Here is a 17,212-nt window from a genome sequence, read left to right on the forward strand (position 1 = left end):
CAGGTGGAGCCGGGTAATAATATACAAGGGTGCAGGTGGAGCCGGGGTAATAATATACAAGGGTGCAGGTGGAGCCGGGGTAATAATATACAAGGGTGCAGGTGGAGCCGGGGTAATAATATACAAGGGTGCAGGTGGAGCCGGGTAATAATATACAAGGGTGTGGGTGGAGCCGGGGTAATAATATACAAGGGTGCAGGTGGCGCCGGGTAATAATATACAAGGGTGCAGGTGGAGCCGGGGTAATAATGTACAAGGGTGCGGGTGGAGCCGGGGTAATAATGCACAAGGGTGCGGGTGGAGCCGGGTAATAATGTACAAGGGTGCAGGTGGGGCCGGGTAATAATATACAAGGGTGCGGGTGGAGCCGGGGTAATAACATACAAGGGTGCAGGTGGAGCCGAGTAATAATGTACAAGGGTGCAGGTGGAGCCGGGGTAATAATATACAAGGGTGCAGGTGGAGCCGGGTAATAATATACAAGGGTGCAGGTGGAGCCGGGGTAATAATATACAAGGGTGCAGGTGGAGCCGGGGTAATAATATACAAGGGTGCAGGTGGAGCCGGGTAATAATATACAAGGGTGTGGGTGGAGCCGGGGTAATAATATACAAGGGTGCAGGTGGAGCCGGGTAATAATATACAAGGGTGCAGGTGGAGCCGGGGTAATAATATACAAGGGTGCAGGTGGAGTCGGGGTAATAATATACAAGGGTGCAGGTGGAGCCGGGGTAATAATAAACAAGGGTGCGGGTGGAGCCGGGGTAATAATATACAAGGGTGCAGGTGGAGCCGGGGTAATAATTAACAAGGGTGCGGGTGGAGCCGGGGTAATAATATACAAGGGTGCAGGTGGAGCCGGGGTAATAATATACAAGGGTGCAGGTGGAGTCGGGGTAATAATATACAAGGGTGCAGGTGGAGCCGGGGTAATAATATACAAGGGTGCGGGTGGAGCCGGGGTAATAATATACAAGGGTGCGGGTGGAGCCGGGGTAATAATATACAAGGGTGCGGGTGGAGCCGGGTAATAATATACAAGGGTGCGGGTGGAGCCGGGGTAATAATATACAAGGGTGCAGGTGGAGCCGGGGTAATAATATACAAGGGTGCGGGTGGAGCCGGGGTAATAATATACAAGGGTGCAGGTGGAGCCGGGGTAATAATATACAAGGGTGCGGGTGGAGCCGGGGTAATTATATACAAGGGTGCAGGTGGAGCCGGGTAATAATATACAAGGGTGCAGGTGGAGCCGGGGTAATAATATACAAGGGTGCAGGTGGAGCCGGGGTAATAATATACAAGGGTGCAGGTGGAGTCGGGGTAATAATATACAAGGGTGCAGGTGGAGCCGGGGTAATAATATACAAGGGTGCGGGTGGAGCCGGGGTAATAATATACAAGGGTGCGGGTGGAACCGGGGTAATAATATACAAGGGTGCAGGTGGAGTCGGGGTAATAATATACAAGGGTGCAGGTGGAGCCGGGGTAATAATATACAAGGGTGCGGGTGGAGCCGGGGTAATAATATACAAGGGTGCGGGTGGAGCCGGGGTAATAATATACAAGGGTGCAGGTGGAGCCGGGGTAATAATATACAAGGGTGCAGGTGGGGCCGGGTAATAATATACAAGGGTGCAGGTGGAGTCGGGGTAATAATATACAAGGGTGCGGGTGGAGCCGGGGTAATAATATACAAGGCTGCAGGTGGAGCCGGGGTAATAATATACAAGGGTGCGGGTGGAGCCGGGGTAATAATAAACAAGGGTGCGGGTGGAGCCGGGGTAATAATATACAAGGGTGCAGGTGGAGCCGGGGTAATAATATACAAGGGTGCGGGTGGAACCGGGGTAATAATATACAAGGGTGCAGGTGGAGTCGGGGTAATAATATACAAGGGTGCAGGTGGAGCCGGGGTAATAATATACAAGGGTGCGGGTGGAGCCGGGGTAATAATATACAAGGGTGCGGGTGGAGCCGGGGTAATAATATACAAGGGTGCAGGTGGAGCCGGGGTAATAATATACAAGGGTGCAGGTGGGGCCGGGTAATAATATACAAGGGTGCAGGTGGAGTCGGGGTAATAATAAACAAGGGTGCAGGTGGAGTCGGGGTAATAATATACAAGGGTGCAGGTGGAGCCGGGGTAATAATATACAAGGGTGCGGGTGGAGCCGGGGTAATAATATACAAGGGTGCGGGTGGAGCCGGAGTAATAATATACAAGGGTGCGGGTGGAGCCGGAGTAATAATATACAAGGGTGCAGGTGGAGCTGGGTAATAATATACAAGGGTGCGGGTGGAGCCGGGGTAATAATATACAAGGGTGCAGGTGGAGCCGGGGTAATAATATACAAGGGTGCAGGTGGAGCCGGAGTAATAATATACAAGGGTGCAGGTGGAGCCGGAGTAATAATATACAAGGGTGCAGGTGGAGCCGGGGTAATAATATACAAGGGTGCAGGTGGAGCCGGGGTAATAATATACAAGGGTGCGGGTGGAGCCGGAGTAATAATATACAAGGGTGCGGGTGGAGCCGGAGTAATAATATACAAGGGTGCAGGTGGAGCCGGGGTAATAATATACAAGGGTGCGGGTGGAGCCGGGGTAATAATATACAAGGGTGCGGGTGGAGTCGGGGTAATAATATACAAGGGTGCAGGTGGAGCCGGGGTAATAATATACAAGGGTGCGGGTGGAGCCGGGGTAATAATATACAAGGGTGCGGGTGGAGCCGGGGTAATAATATACAAGGGTGCAGGTGGAGCCGGGTAATAATATACAAGGGTGCAGGTGGAGCCGGGGTAATAATATACAAGGGTGCAGGTGGAGCCGGGTAATAATATACAAGGGTGCAGGTGGAGCCGGGGTAATAATATACAAGGGTGCAGGTGGAGCCGGGTAATAATAAACAAGGGTGCGGGTGGAGCCGGGGTAATAATATACAAGGGTGCAGGTGGGGCCGGGTAATAATATACAAGGGTGCAGGTGGAGCCGGGTAATAATATACAAGGGTGCAGGTTGAGCCAGGGTAATAATATACAAGGGTGCAGGTGGAGCCGGGGTAATAATATACAAGGGTGCAGGTGGAGCCGGGGTAATAATATACAAGGGTGCAGGTGGAGCCGGGGTAATAATATACAAGGGTGCAGGTGGAGCCGGGGTAATAATATACAAGGGTGCGGGTGGAGCCGGGGTAATAATATACAAGGGTGCGGGTGGAGCCGGGGTAATAATATACAAGGGTGTGGGTGGAGCCGGGTAATAATATACAAGGGTGCAGGTGGAGTCGGGGTAATAATTTACAAGGGTGCGGGTGGAGCCGGGGTAATAATATACAAGGGTGCAGGTGGAGTCGGGGTAATAATTTACAAGGGTGTGAGTGGAGCCGGGGTAATAATATACAAGGGTGTGGGTGGAGCCGGGGTAATAATATACAAGGGTGCGGGTGGAGCCGGGGTAATAATATACAAGGGTGCAGGTGGAGCCGGGTAATAATATACAAGGGTGCGGGTGGAGCCGGGTAATAATATACAAGGGTGCAGGTGGAGCCGGAGTAATAATATACAAGTGTGCAGGTGGAGTCGGGGTAATAATTTACAAGGGTGCAGGTGGAGCCGGGTAATAATATACAAGGGTGTGGGTGGAGCCGGGGTAATAATATACAAGGGTGTGGGTGGAGCCGGGTAATAATATACAAGGGTGCAGGTGGAGTCGGGGTAATAATTTACAAGGGTGCGGGTGGAGCCGGGGTAATAATATACAAGGGTGCAGGTGGAGTCGGGGTAATAATTTACAAGGGTGTGAGTGGAGCCGGGGTAATAATATACAAGGGTGTGGGTGGAGCCGGGGTAATAATATACAAGGGTGCGGGTGGAGCCGGGGTAATAATATACAAGGGTGCGGGTGGAGCCGGGGTAATAATATACAAGGGTGTGAGTGGAGCCGGAGTAATAGGGAAAGAACAATAACAATGTTACTCGCACGCCCCAAATGGACCCAGAAAGACACCCGCAAAGATCCCAATAAAGTAAGGAATACCAGATCACTGATAATAAGTATAATACACATACCTCGTGGTATCCCGTGTGTTGCTACCAAAGCCGTGCGCGCTGTGGGTGGGTCAGGGAAAACACGTACCCTATAGGGAGCCTAGGTAACTGGGTATAAGGTCATCAGTTCATGAGATATCAAATGCATCTATATGTATTCACCTGCACCCTTGTATATTATTACCCCGGCTCCACCTGCACCCTTGTATATTATTACCCCGGCTCCATCTGCACCCTTGTATATTATTACCCCGGCTCCATCTGCACCCTTGTATATTATTACCCGGCTCCACCTGCACCCTTGTATATTATTACCCCGGCTCCATCTGCACCCTTGTATATTATTACCCCGGCTCCACCTGCAACCTCGTATATTATTACCCCGGCTCCACCTGCATCCTTGTATATTATTACTATTCTGAAGCCAGGGTCACGATTGATGTGTGAATAGCCCCCGATAGCATTAACTCACCCTTCTTTCCAAAATCACTCCAAGTCCTATAATATTTCCTTCCCTTTATTGGAAAAGGCAGCAGAATAAAGGTTCTTGTGAATGGTGTGTAGTAGTGATTTGTAGTTAGAAGCAGGTAGAAAGAAATAGCCTTGCCATAGGAGAGTAACAGGGATGCGTGCTGTACTCACAGTCTGCAGGGTGGAAAAGGAAGTGAGGAGCAATGTGGGTAAAGGAATAGTCTAGGGACAGACTATCTGTGAACAAAACAGGGGGAGGGCAGACTAGCCCATTCTGGTAAGGATCTCAGATGCTGCAGTAGCAACTCACTGATTACATGCCCAGAGGCAAGAAATGCAACATTGTTACATATCACACAGGCACAGTGTGTGTGTGTGTGTGTGTGTGCAAACTCCATGCAGCTGAAAATAAGAACTGACAGGCAGAAGCTGCAAAGTAAAGAGGGGGGTGAAACAGGGATGTGATTCTTGTTCCATGACACTCCCCGTCTGGTATCTGGAGATACCACTATATTCTAGGTATATGTGGAACATATGTGCAATATAACAACATAACAATGCAAAGATGATGTCCACATAACGAAGGGGATACCGGCCGGTACCCCCAGCTAGAAGTCCTTCGCCATCTCGGTAAGGGAAGTAGGCGGATGCACAGCTCTAGGTTAGCTTGATGCACCACAATGTCTTTGTGTAAAGGTCTCTTGCACTGTTTTCTTTCAACTTTGTGAGAGAACAGTCCCTTTGACTCTGTAGTTTTCTCTACAGAGTGCATCACCTCGTGGATGTGCCAGTCGTGGTAGTTTGTCACTCTATCACCTGGCCTTTGGTGGAAGGAGATGGCCTTTGGCTCCTTGCAGAAGCGGATCAACGCCCCTGGAAGATTGGTTGTCAAGTCTGGTCCAGTGAGTAGTGCCCCATTTGGAGAGGCTTCCTGGTGCTGAGCATTGGAGCTGAACGTTACCCAGATCTGGCTGGGTTTCTGACGGTGGTGAACACCAGATGATGGGAGGTGCCGGCATTTTTTACCTTCCTTTAGTGAAGGCGCTGGCTCTGCGTGTCCGCTAAGGAATCTCTTCCGCGTGAAGACCACAATTTGATTCTTGGTCTCCGGCTCCCTTTGTGGGTTGCGGCGGAGCGAAGTGAGCCTAGAGATAGCAGGTTCTCTATTGTTCGGGAGGCGTCTTTTTGGTGAATGGAATGGTAGCGGAGTCACCCAACTGCCTGGTCCGTCTTTGGAGAGCTCCTTGACTGTTAACCTCGGGAATCCTCTATCTTCCCTCGATGGTGTTTGCTTGTCGTCGTCCCTTGTTGTCTGGAACGCTGTGCACCGTAAGTCATCGGTGCATTCCTCTTGCACGAGAACATCTCAACGTAGTTTGGTGAAACGCTTTTGTGTCTCTTTGTTAACTGCCATCAGGAGGTTATGTTCTCCCTGGACGTAACTAAGAACAGTCTCTTTTGCCCTAGTAAATCCCTTTATGAAATGTCTCTGTGACTGTGTCTTTTTAGACGTGTGAGAGGACAGTCGTTTTGACACTGTGGCTTCACCTGTAGGGCGCAATCTTTTGCGGCTATGCCAGCCGTGACAGCTGGCTGCTTTGTCGCTAGATACTCTGTGGAGAGGAACAACTATACGTCTTAGCCGTGCCATTGCTCGCGGGAGGATCGTCCGATTGTTTATTGTCTTTTGGACGATCCCTTTGTCGGTCACCTTTGGGAGGTTACTTTCTTCCTTCAGTGGAGTCGACTCATCATCCTTGGTTGTCTGAACCACTAAGCATCCTAGGCCATTGTCACATCCCCCTGATGTGAGGATGTTTTTGTTGATCTCAGGGGTATGACCTTGTCTCTTCTCTTCACTTGGCCCTCCTGTCACTTGGAGATGGCCGAGACATGGTTCAGAGAGGGATGTGTGTCCACATTCTGTTATCACAGTTCTGCGGGCGTCAACATAGTCTTGTCCGTGCTCTTTGTCAGTGCACGCGCTGCCCACTATCACCCATCCTAGGTCAAGTCTTTGGGCGTATGGTGCGTTGTGGGGTCCGTTATGCTGTTTACGGACTTTATGTACCCTTAAGATGTCCCTACCGAGCAGCAGCAAGATCTTGGCGCCTTGTTCTACCGGCGGGATGTAGTTGGCTATTCCTCTGAGGTGCGGGTGATGGCGTGCCACGTCTGGTGTGGGAATCTCGCCCCTGTTTGTGGCCATGTGGTTGCACTCGATGAGTGTGGGGAGAGCTATCTTCACTCTGTTATCCACTGAACATATGACGTAGCCGCTTGCTCTTCTCCCTGTTGTCTCAGTTGACCCTGCACAGGTTCTGAGGGTGTAGGGTGAGGCATTGTCTTGTAAGTTGAATAAATTGAAGAACTCCGTCTTTGCCAATGATCTGTTGCTTTGGTCGTCGAGGATTGCATACATCCGAATAGCCTTCTCAGGTTGTCCCTGGGGGTGCACTGCGACAAGGCATATTTTGGAGCAGGACATTTTGTCGCTTTCTTTTCCGCAAACCTCAGTGCGCTGAGACGTGACGGATGTTGGCTCTCCTTCTCCTTCCTCCCTGCCATGCTCCGCTACGGAGGATGGGTTGTTGAGTTGGTGGAGTGTCAGCGCCTCTGGATGTAAAGATGTTACGTGCTTGTCACTTTTGCACACTGCACATTTGATCTCTTCTTTACAGTCTCTGGCTAGGTGAGTCGTGGAACCGCAGCACCTGAAGCAAACTCTGAATTCTCCAAGTAACCTCTTGCGTTCCTCTAGGGACTTCATCCTGAACCCAAAGCACTTGTTAAGTGGGTGTGGCTTCTTGTGTATGGGACATTCCCTGTTTGGGTCCTTTGGTTCCTCGTCTCCGGCGATCGACTGATCGGGAGTAGTTTGGGTCTTGGGAGGCACGTCCGTCCTGTGGACCGAGATGGGTGTTTGAGTGTTACCGTATCTCGCCACTGGTCTCTCATTCCTCAGGCTGCTTGCACTGTGTGTGGTTTGCGTACCCAAGATGAAACTGGGATCGTTCCTTGTCCTTGCCGCTTCGTGGATGAAGCTCAAGAAGAATGAGAATGGGGGGAAGGCGACTTGCTTCTCCCTTTTGTATTTGGAGCCTTGTGAAATCCACCTTTCTTGGAGGTTGAAGGGTAGCTTCTCCAGGATGGGTCTCACTCCACGAGCTGAGTCTGGGACGTTGAGACCTGTTAAGGAATGGTTTGTGTTTGCCGTCCGAAGTCTCTTCGCGTGCTCCCTGGATTCGTTTCCCAGCCATTTGAACAGCAGGTTTAGCTCTTCCCTTGCTGAGAAGCCCAAGCTGTTGATTGCATCCTTGAACGTGAACTTCCACGTCCGGTAGTTCTCAGGGCGGTCATCAAAGCTTATGAGTCCTGTTTGCACCAGGTCACGCCGGATCATGTACTTGGCTATGTCTGTCAGGCCTGAGGCATCGGCGTGTTGGTCCCGTTCTGAGGTAGTTGCTTGGAGGGTCCGTGCGGTCGCCTCTTCCTTGGCGTGAACGCGTGATGACTGCCGGTCAGTGGGAGGGCTGTGTTCTCCCGTGTGGGTGTACCTGGATTGCGAGCCTGTTGTGGTGCATCCGTGTGCGCGCTGGCGTGTGGATCACTGTTGCGTCTGTGGCTATCCCAGGCAGCATGTACCACTGAAGGAGCAGCATCTTCTCCTCATGGGGCTAGCAAGTCTTCGGTGTCTGTGGAGTCACTCCCTCCGTGTTGAGATGGTGCGCTGCTGTTTACACTGAAGAGGCTCCTTACGTAGTCTTCAGTGCGTTGGGTTGGATCCTCTGAGGCTATCCGTCTGTACTGTTGCTCCCCGCCGTCCTGTTGCGCGGCTGCTTCTAGGACTTCAGCTCGGGCTATGGCGGCGGCGGCTTCCTTCTCTTGATTAAGTGCCTCTAGTTCCGCATCAAATTCGGCTTTCCAACGCGTAGTGGCTGTAGCAGTAGCGGCGGCATTAGCGGCGGCTGTCTGCTCCTCCTCTTCTATGCGCGCTCTTCCTGCTCTTACGGCTGCCTCTCTCCGACTAGATGCGGCCCTGGCACGTGCGGCCTCTGCGGCGGCTCACACCTTGGTAGCGTTTGTGCTTGCGCTGGACGCGTTAGATTGCGCTGATCTTGCTGACCTTGATGAGTGCCTGGATGTGCTTGAGCGCTGCGATGCGGTCTCCAGGAGGAGCTCTTTTCTCTCACTTTGGGCGTGTGCGATGGCGGTTCGCACGCGGCTGTCACGTGTCAAGTCAATATTGTGCTGTAAGTCCCTTTCATGCAGGCTTTCACCGGTATTAGCCCTGGCCAAGTAAGTGACGTATGCCTCGGACAGCTCTTGGTAGCGTGCGTGATCTGTCTTTAATTGATTTATTGCCTGCTCGAGCTGTTGTACAGAATTGCCAGCGGCGGCGACATTGCGTATCCCAAGTGTGGTAGTGTCCCAGGCCAACTCTAAATTAGCGCGGTGCGCTTCAATGTCAGTCTCATATTTTTCGCGGGCCTTCTGTGTCCGTATGACTGTCTGTTTAGGCCTTGCATCTGTCTGCGCCTGTTGCAGTTGCGCAGCGGTCTCTGTGTCTGAGTGGTCACTCTCCTGCGTGATGTCTGGTGAGGATCTGAGTTCTGCTATGCTGTAGGTGTGTGTAGGCCTTTTGCCAGTGCGTGTGGCGTGCGGTCTTTTACCTGTGTCAGCGATGGGCGACTGTCTCAGATGATGCCGAGCGTTGTCATGCAGCGTTCAGCGTAAGGGTAGCTGTACTCACAGGTATCCGGTGGCTCTGACCCGTGTCCTGGCGGGTGTCCGGTAGCGTGGCCCTTGATGGCGCTAGCCGTGGGGACGTGCGCAGGGGTAGGTGAGATGGTGGCTCCTCACTATGGAGCTGTGCAGAGGGTGAACTCAAATAGAGAAAAGACAATCAAGTTTTGTGTAAGATGCACTGTCTGTCTGCAAAGCTGCTGCCTTGTGTGCAAGGTTGTTTGCTGGCTGTGTGCAGGCTTTTGCTGTAGAGCAGGGCTGCACAACACACGGCCCGCGGGCCGCATGTGGCCCGCCTGGCCTCTCTGTGCGGCCCGCGATGAGATTAAAAAAATAAAAAAAACTTTGAAAAATAAAAAAACTTTGGAAAAAAAAAATGGCGGCGATTCCCCGCGGTCCCGGCGCGCATGCGCAGGGCCCGCTCCTTGCTCCCTCCCCCCACCCCCCGCTCGCAACGTGGGACAGAGGGGGAAGTCACAGCCAGCTGAGCTCTTCTGCGGCCGCTCCCCCCCCCTGATCCCAACGTGGATATGTGCAGGGGGGTGCATTGAGGTGAGGTGCATTGAGGTGAGGTGCAGGGGGGTGAGGTGCAGGGGGGTGAGGTGCATTGAGGTGAGGTGCAGGGGGGTGAGGTGAGGTGCAAGGGGGTGAGGTGTGGTGCATTGAGGTGAGGTGCAGGGGGGTGAGGTGAGGTTCACGGGGGGTGAGGTGCAGGGGAGGTGATGTGCAGGAGGGGGGAGGTGATGTGCAGGAGGGGTGATGTGAGGTGCAGGGGGTGAGGTGCAGGGGGGTCATTGGAGGTGCAGGGGGGTGAGGTGCAGGGGAAGTGATGTGCAGGAGGGGGGAGGTGATGTGCACGAGGGGGGAGGTGATGTGAGGTGCAGGGGGTGAGGTGCAGGGGGTGAGGTGCAGGGGGTGAGGTGCAGGGGGTGAGGTGCAGGGGGTGAGGTGCAGGGGTGATTGGAGATGCAGGGGGTGATTGGAGGTGCAGGGGGGTGATTGAGGTGCAGGGGGGTGATTAGAGGTGCAGGGGGGTGATTGGAGGTGCAGGGGGGTGATTGGAGGTGCATGGGGTGATTGGAGGTGCAGGGGCTGATTGGAAGTGCAGGGGGGTGATTGGAGGTCCAGGGGGTGAGGTGCGGGGATGTGATGTGCAGGAGGGGGAGGTGATGTGCAGGAAGGGGGAGGTGATGTGAGGTGCAGGGGGGTGATGTGAGTGCAGGGGGTGATGTGAGTGCAGGGGGGTGATGTGAGGTGCAGGGGGGTGATGTGAGGTGCAGGGGGGTGATGTGAGGTGCAGGGGGGTGATGTGAGGTGCAGGGGGGATGTGAGGTGCAGGGGGGTGATGTGAGGTGCAGGGGGGTGATGGGAGGTGCAGGTGATGTGAGGTGCAGGGGGTGATTGGAGGTGCAGGGGTGATTGGAGGTGCAGGGGGTGATTGGAAGTGCAGGGGGGTGATTGGAGGTTTAGGGGGGTGAGGTGCAGGGATGTGATGTGCAGGAGGGGGAGGTGATGTGCAGGAGGGTGATGTGAGGTGCAGGGGGTGAGGTGCAGGGGTGATTGGAGGTGCAGGAGAGAGTGATGTGGTGCAAGGGGAGAGTGATGTGAGGTGCAAGGGGAGAGAGTGATGTGAGGTGCAGGGGGTGAGTGATGTGAGGTGCAGGGGGGAGAGTGATGTGAGGTGCAGGGGGGGAGAGTGATGTGAGGTGCAGGGGGGGAGAGTGGTGTGAGGTGCAGGGGGGGAGAGGGATGTGAGGTGCAGGGGGGGAGAGTGGTGTGAGGTGCAGGGGAGAGTGGTGTGAGGTGCAGGGGGGAAGTGGTGGAGTGAGAGTGTGAGGTGCAGGGGAGAGTGGTGTGAGGTGCAGGGGGGGAGAGTGGTGTGAGGTGCAGGGGGGAGAGTGGTGAGGTGAGGGGGGGAGAGTAGTGTGTGGTGCAGGGGGAGGTGGTGTGAGGTGAGTGGGGGGAGGTGTGAGGTGGTTGGGGTGGATGTGTGTGTGAGGGGGAGTATTGTGTGTGGGTGAGGGGTAGATGGTGGTATGAGAGTTGATGGGTAGATCGAAAGGTTGATAGTGAGGGTTCTGGGGGAGATATGAGGATGATGATGAGGGTGCTGGAGGAGATATATGAGGATGATGAGGGGTGCTGGAGGAGATATATGAGGATGATTATGATGATGAGAGGTGCTGGAGGAGAGATGATGATGATGATGATGATGATGATGATGATGATGATGATTTTACCCGTGCGGCCCAATTTTTTTTTCCTTGGAGCAGTTCGGCCCTTCTCGCTTTACGAGTTGTGCAGGCCTGCTGTAGAAGGTCTGTGCTCTTATTAGCAATGTAAAGCTGCTCACATGTCTTTGCATAGAGTAGTAGTTGTTTGCTGTATAGAGGCTGGTGGCTCTGTGTAGCAATGTGGAGCAGTATGCTTTTACTGTGTGAGAGACTGCTGTTTATTTGCTGTGTTAGCTGCTTGCTTGTTTCTTTAGCATAAAGGCTGTGGGTAGCAGCTCCTCTGTGTGTGTGTCCAAAGCACACGGTCCTCTTTCTACTATTCTGAAGCCAGGGTCACGATTGATGTGTGAATGGCCCCCGATAGCATTAACTCAGCCCCCTTTTTAAATCACTCCAAGTCCTATAATATTTCCTTCACTTTATTGGAAAAGGCAGCAGAATAAAGGTTCTTGTGAATGGTGTGTAGTAGTGATTTGTAGTTAGAAGCAGGTAGAAAGAAATGGCCTTGCATAGGAGAGTAACAGGGATGCGTGCTGTACTCACAGTCTGCAGGGTGGAAAAGGAAGTGAGGAGCAATGTGGGTAAAGGAATAGTCTAGGGACAGACTATCTGTGAACAAAACAGGGGGAGGTCAGACTAGCCCATTCTGGTAAGGATCTCAGATGCTGCAGTAGCAACTCACTGATTACATGCCCAGAGGCAAGAAATGCAACATTGTTACATATCACACAGGCACAGTGTGTGTGTGTGTGTGTGTGTGTGTGTGTGTGTGTGTGTGTGTGTGTGTGTGTGCGTGTGTGCGAACTCCATGCAGCTGAAAATAAGAACTGACAGGCAGAAGCTGCAAAGGAAAGAGGGGGGTGAAACAGGGATGTGATTCTTGTTCCATGACAATTACCCCGACTTCACCTGCACCCTTGTACATTATTACCCGGCTCCACCTGCACCCTTGTATATTATTACCCCGGCTCTACCCGCACCCTTGTATATTATTACCCCGGCTCCACCCGCAACCTTGTATATTATTACCCCGGCTCCACCCGCACCCTTGTATATTATTACCCCGGCTCCACCTGCACCCTTGTATATTATTACCCCGGCTCCACCTGCACCCTTGTATATTATTACCCCGGCTCCACCTGCACCCTTGTATATTATTACCCCGGCTCCACCCGCGCACCCTTGTATATTATTACCCCGGCTCCACCTGCACCCTTGTATATTATTACCCGGCTCCACCTGCACCCTTGTATATTATTACCCCGGCTCCACCCGCACCCTTGTATATTATTACCCCGGCTCCACCCGCACCCTTGTATATTATTACCCCTCGGAACATTTTGCATGTTTATGCTGGTTTTTGTATCTTTTTTCATGCTGTATCTATATCCTCACCGTGCGCTCCCCTCACCGTGCGCTCCCCACACCGTGCGCTCCCCACACCGTGCGCTCCCCACACCGTGCGCTCCCCACACCGTGCGCTCCCCTCACCGTGCGCTCCCCACACCGTGCGCTCCCCACACCGTGCGCTCCACTCACCGTGCGCTCCCCACGCCGTGCGCTCCCCTCACCGTGCGCTCCCCTCACCGTGCGCTCCCCTCACCGTGCGCTCCCCTCACCGTGCGCTCTCCTCACCGTGCGCTCCCCACACCGTGCGCTCCCCTCACCGTGCGCTCCCCACACCGTGCGCTCCCCCACACCGTGCGCTCCCCACACCGTGCGCTCCCCACACCGTGCGCTCCCCACACCGTGCGCTCCCCTCACCGTGCGCTCCCCACGCCGTGCGCTCCCCTCACCGTGCGCTCCCCTCACCGTGCGCTCCCCTCACCGTGCGCTCTCCTCACCGTGCGCTCCCCACACCGTGCGCTCTCCTCACCGTGCGCTCCCCACACCGTGCGCTCCCCACACCGTGCGCTCCCCTCACCGTGCGCTCCCCACACCGTGCGCTCCCCTCACCGTGCGCTCCCCACACCGTGCGCTCCCCACACCGTGCGCTCCCCACACCGTGCGCTCCCCTCACCGTGCGCTCCCCTCACCGTGCGCTCCCCTCACCGTGCGCTCCCCACACCGTGCGCTCCCCACACCGTGCGCTCCCCACACCGTGCGCTCCCCACACCGTGCGCTCCCCACACCGTGCGCTCCCCACACCGTGCGCTCCCCACACCGTGCGCTCCCCACACCGTGCGCTCCCCACACCGTGCGCTCCCCTCACCGTGCTCTCCCCACACCGTGCGCTCCCTCTCACCGTGCTCTCCCCACACCGTGCGCTCCCCACACCGTGCGCTCCCCTCACCGTGCGCTCCCCACACCGTGCGCTCCCCACACCGTGCGCTCCCCACACCGTGCGCTCCCCTCACCGTGCGCTCCCCACACCGTGCTCTCCCCACACCGTGCGCTCCCCTCACCGTGCTCTCCCACACCGTGCGCTCCCCTCACCGTGCGCTCCCCACACCGTGCGCTCCCCACACCGTGCGCTCCCCTCACCGTGCGCTCCCCACGCCGTGCGCTCCCCTCGATGTTCGCTCCCCTCACCGTGCGCTCCCCACACCGTGCGCTCCCCACACCGTGCGCTCCCCACATCGTGCGCTCCCCACACCGTGCGCTCCCCTCACCGTGCGCTCCCCACACCGTGCGCTCTCCTCACCGTGCGCTCCCCACGCCGTGCGCTCCCCTCGATGTTCGCTCCCCTCACCGTGCGCTCCCCACACCGTGCGCTCCCCACGCCGTGCGCTCCCCATGCCGTGCTCTCCCCACGCCGTGCGCTCCCCTCACCGTGCGCTCCCCTCGCCGTGCGCTCCCCACACCGTGCGCTCCCCACACCGTGCGCTCCCCACACCGTGCGCTCCCCTCACCGTGCGCTCCCCACACCGTGCGCTCCCCTCACCGTGCGCTCCCCACACCGTGCGCTCTCCTCACCGTGCGCTCCCCACACCGTGCGCTCTCCTCACCGTGCGCTCCCCACACCGTGCGCTCCCCACACCATGCTCTCCCCTCGCCGTGCGCTCCCCACGCCGTGCGCTCCCCACACCGTGCGCTCCCCTCACCGTGCGCTCCCCTCGATGTTCGCTCCCCTCACCGTGCGCTCCCCACACCGTGCGCTCCCCACACCGTGCGCTCCCCTCACCGTGCGCTCCCCACACCGTGCGCTCCCCACACCGTGCGCTCCCCTCACCGTGCGCTCCCACGCCGTGCGCTCCCCACACCGTGCGCTCCCCACGCCGTGCTCTCCCCACACCGTGCGCGCTCCCCACGCCGTGCGCTCCCCACGCCGTGCGCTCCCCACGCCGTGCGCTCCCCACACCGTGCGCTCCCCTCACCGTGCGCTCCCCACACCGTGCGCTCCCCACACCGTGCGCTCCCCCACACCGTGCGCTCCCCTCACCGTGTCCTTCCATGTTTCTGAGGATCCTGGAAAGATCCTATACTGGGTTGAGCTGCATCCTATACTGGGTTGAGCTGCATCCTATACTGGGCTGAGCTGCATCCTATACTGGGCTGAGCTGCATCCTATACTGGGTTGAGCTGCATCCTATACTGGGCTGAGCTGCATCCTATACTGAGTTGAGCTGCATCCTATACTGGGCTGAGCTGCATCCTATACTGGGCTGAGCTGCATCCTATACTGGGTTGAGCTGCATCCTATACTGGGCTGAGCTGCATATACTGGGCTGAGCTGCATCCTATACTGGGCTGAGCTGCATCCTATACTGCGCTGAGCTGCATCCTATACTGAGTTGAGCTGCATCCTATACTGGGTTGAGCTGCATCCTATTCTGGGCTGAGCTGCATCCTATACTGGGTTGAGCTGCATCCTATACTGGGCTGAGCTGCATATACTGGGCTGAGCTGCATCCTATACTGGGCTGAGCTGCATCCTATACTGCGCTGAGCTGCATCCTATACTGAGTTGAGCTGCATCCTATACTGGGTTGAGCTGCATCCTATACTGGGCTGAGCTGCATCCTATACTGGGCTGAGCTGCATCCTATACTGGGTTGAGCTGCATCCTATACTGGGCTGAGCTGCATCCTATACTGGGCTGAGCTGCATCCTATACTGGGTTGAGCTGCATCCTATACTGGGCTGAGCTGCATATACTGGGCTGAGCTGCATCCTATACTGGGCTGAGCTGCATCCTATACTGCGCTGAGCTGCATCCTATACTGGGCTGAGCTGCATCCTATACTGGGCTGAGCTGCATCCTATACTGGGCTGAGCTGCATCCTATACTGGGCTGAGCTGCATCCTATAATGGGCTGAGCTGCATCCTATACTGGGCTGAGCTGCATCCTATACTGGGCTGAGCTGCATCCTATACTGGGCTGAGCTGCATCCTATACTGGGCTGAGCTGCATCCTATACTGGGCTGAGCTGCATATACTGGAACATATAACACTTCATGTGCATGGGAAGGTTCTGATCCGCGGTAATATATTCCCTCCCCCGACCCGGTGAGAGCGCTTTAGCATTACTCCTTCACCTCACCATTTTCCCGGCAGCACCCGCGGGCGTTAAACATGGTCATGCTGAGTGAGCCTGCGTAGCACGCGTCCGTCTCGTATACCGGCGGATTCCTCGGGCGTCGGTACACGTTAGCGCACACATTCACTTGAATAGGAATGATTGCCGGAATGCGTGCGCCAATCTGCCCCAGCGCCGGATGAATCTGCCCCAGCGCCGGATGAATCTGCCCCAGCGCCGGATAAATCTGCCCCAGCGCCGGATGAATCTGCCCTTAATTACTGCAAATAATCCCAGGAGGGGATCTTAATTTCTACAAATAATCCCAGGAGGGGACCTTAATTACTACAAATAATCCCAGGAGGGGACCTTAATTACTGCAAATAATCCCAGGAGGGGACCTTAATTTCTACAAATAATCCCAGGAGGGGACCTTAATTACTGCAAATAATCCCAGGAGGGGACCTTAATTACTACAAATAATCCCAGGAGGGGACCTTAATTACTGCAAATAATCCCACGAGGGGACCTTAATTACTACAAATAATCCCAGGAGGGGACCTTAATTACTACAAATAATCCCAGGAGGGGACCTTAATTACTACAAATAATCCCCCAAGGGGACCTTAATTACTACAAATAATCCCAGGAGGGGACCTTAATTACTACAAATAATCACAGGAGGGGACCTTAATTACTACAAATATTCCCAGGAGGGGACCTTAATTACTACAAATAATCCCAGGAGGGGACCTTAATTACTACAAATAATCCCAGGAGGGGACCTTAATTACTGCAAATAATCCCAGGAGGGGACCTTAATTACTACAAATAATCCCAGGAGGGGACCTTAATTACTACAAATATTCCCAGGAGGGGACCTTAATTACTACAAATATTCCCAGGAGGGGACCTTAATTACTACAAATAATCCCTGGAGGGGACTTTAATTACTGCAAATAATCACAGGAGGGGACCTTAATTACTACAAATAATACAACAATGGGGGAAGGGAAGGGGATGAAAACCCTCGCATCAGCCTATAATTAAGTGAGATAAACAACGGTGCAATAAGGGGAGAGAACAGGATGAATACTAGAAAACAAAGACACCCTCAGGGCAGCACTCGTTGTATATGAAAATGTAGTGATGATAGACTTAAAATTTAAATGCTTTAATTATGTTAGTTAAAATAAGTGTCAAAATCGTTGAAATAAATGAACAACTGACAGTGGTAAAACAACACAC

At 54.5% G+C, this 17,212-nt stretch overlaps 1 protein-coding gene across 4 annotated transcripts in view; it reads left to right on the forward strand.

The window, feature by feature from the left end:
• PARP9 (poly(ADP-ribose) polymerase family member 9) overlaps nucleotides 1-17,212 on the forward strand; it is an 88,432-nt gene that overhangs the window by 14,481 nt on the left and 56,739 nt on the right. The gene's annotated exons all lie outside the window — the stretch shown is intronic.

The sequence above is a fragment of the Ascaphus truei genome, chromosome 7 (genome assembly GCF_040206685.1).
Source record: "Ascaphus truei isolate aAscTru1 chromosome 7, aAscTru1.hap1, whole genome shotgun sequence".
NCBI lineage: Eukaryota > Metazoa > Chordata > Amphibia > Anura > Ascaphidae > Ascaphus > Ascaphus truei.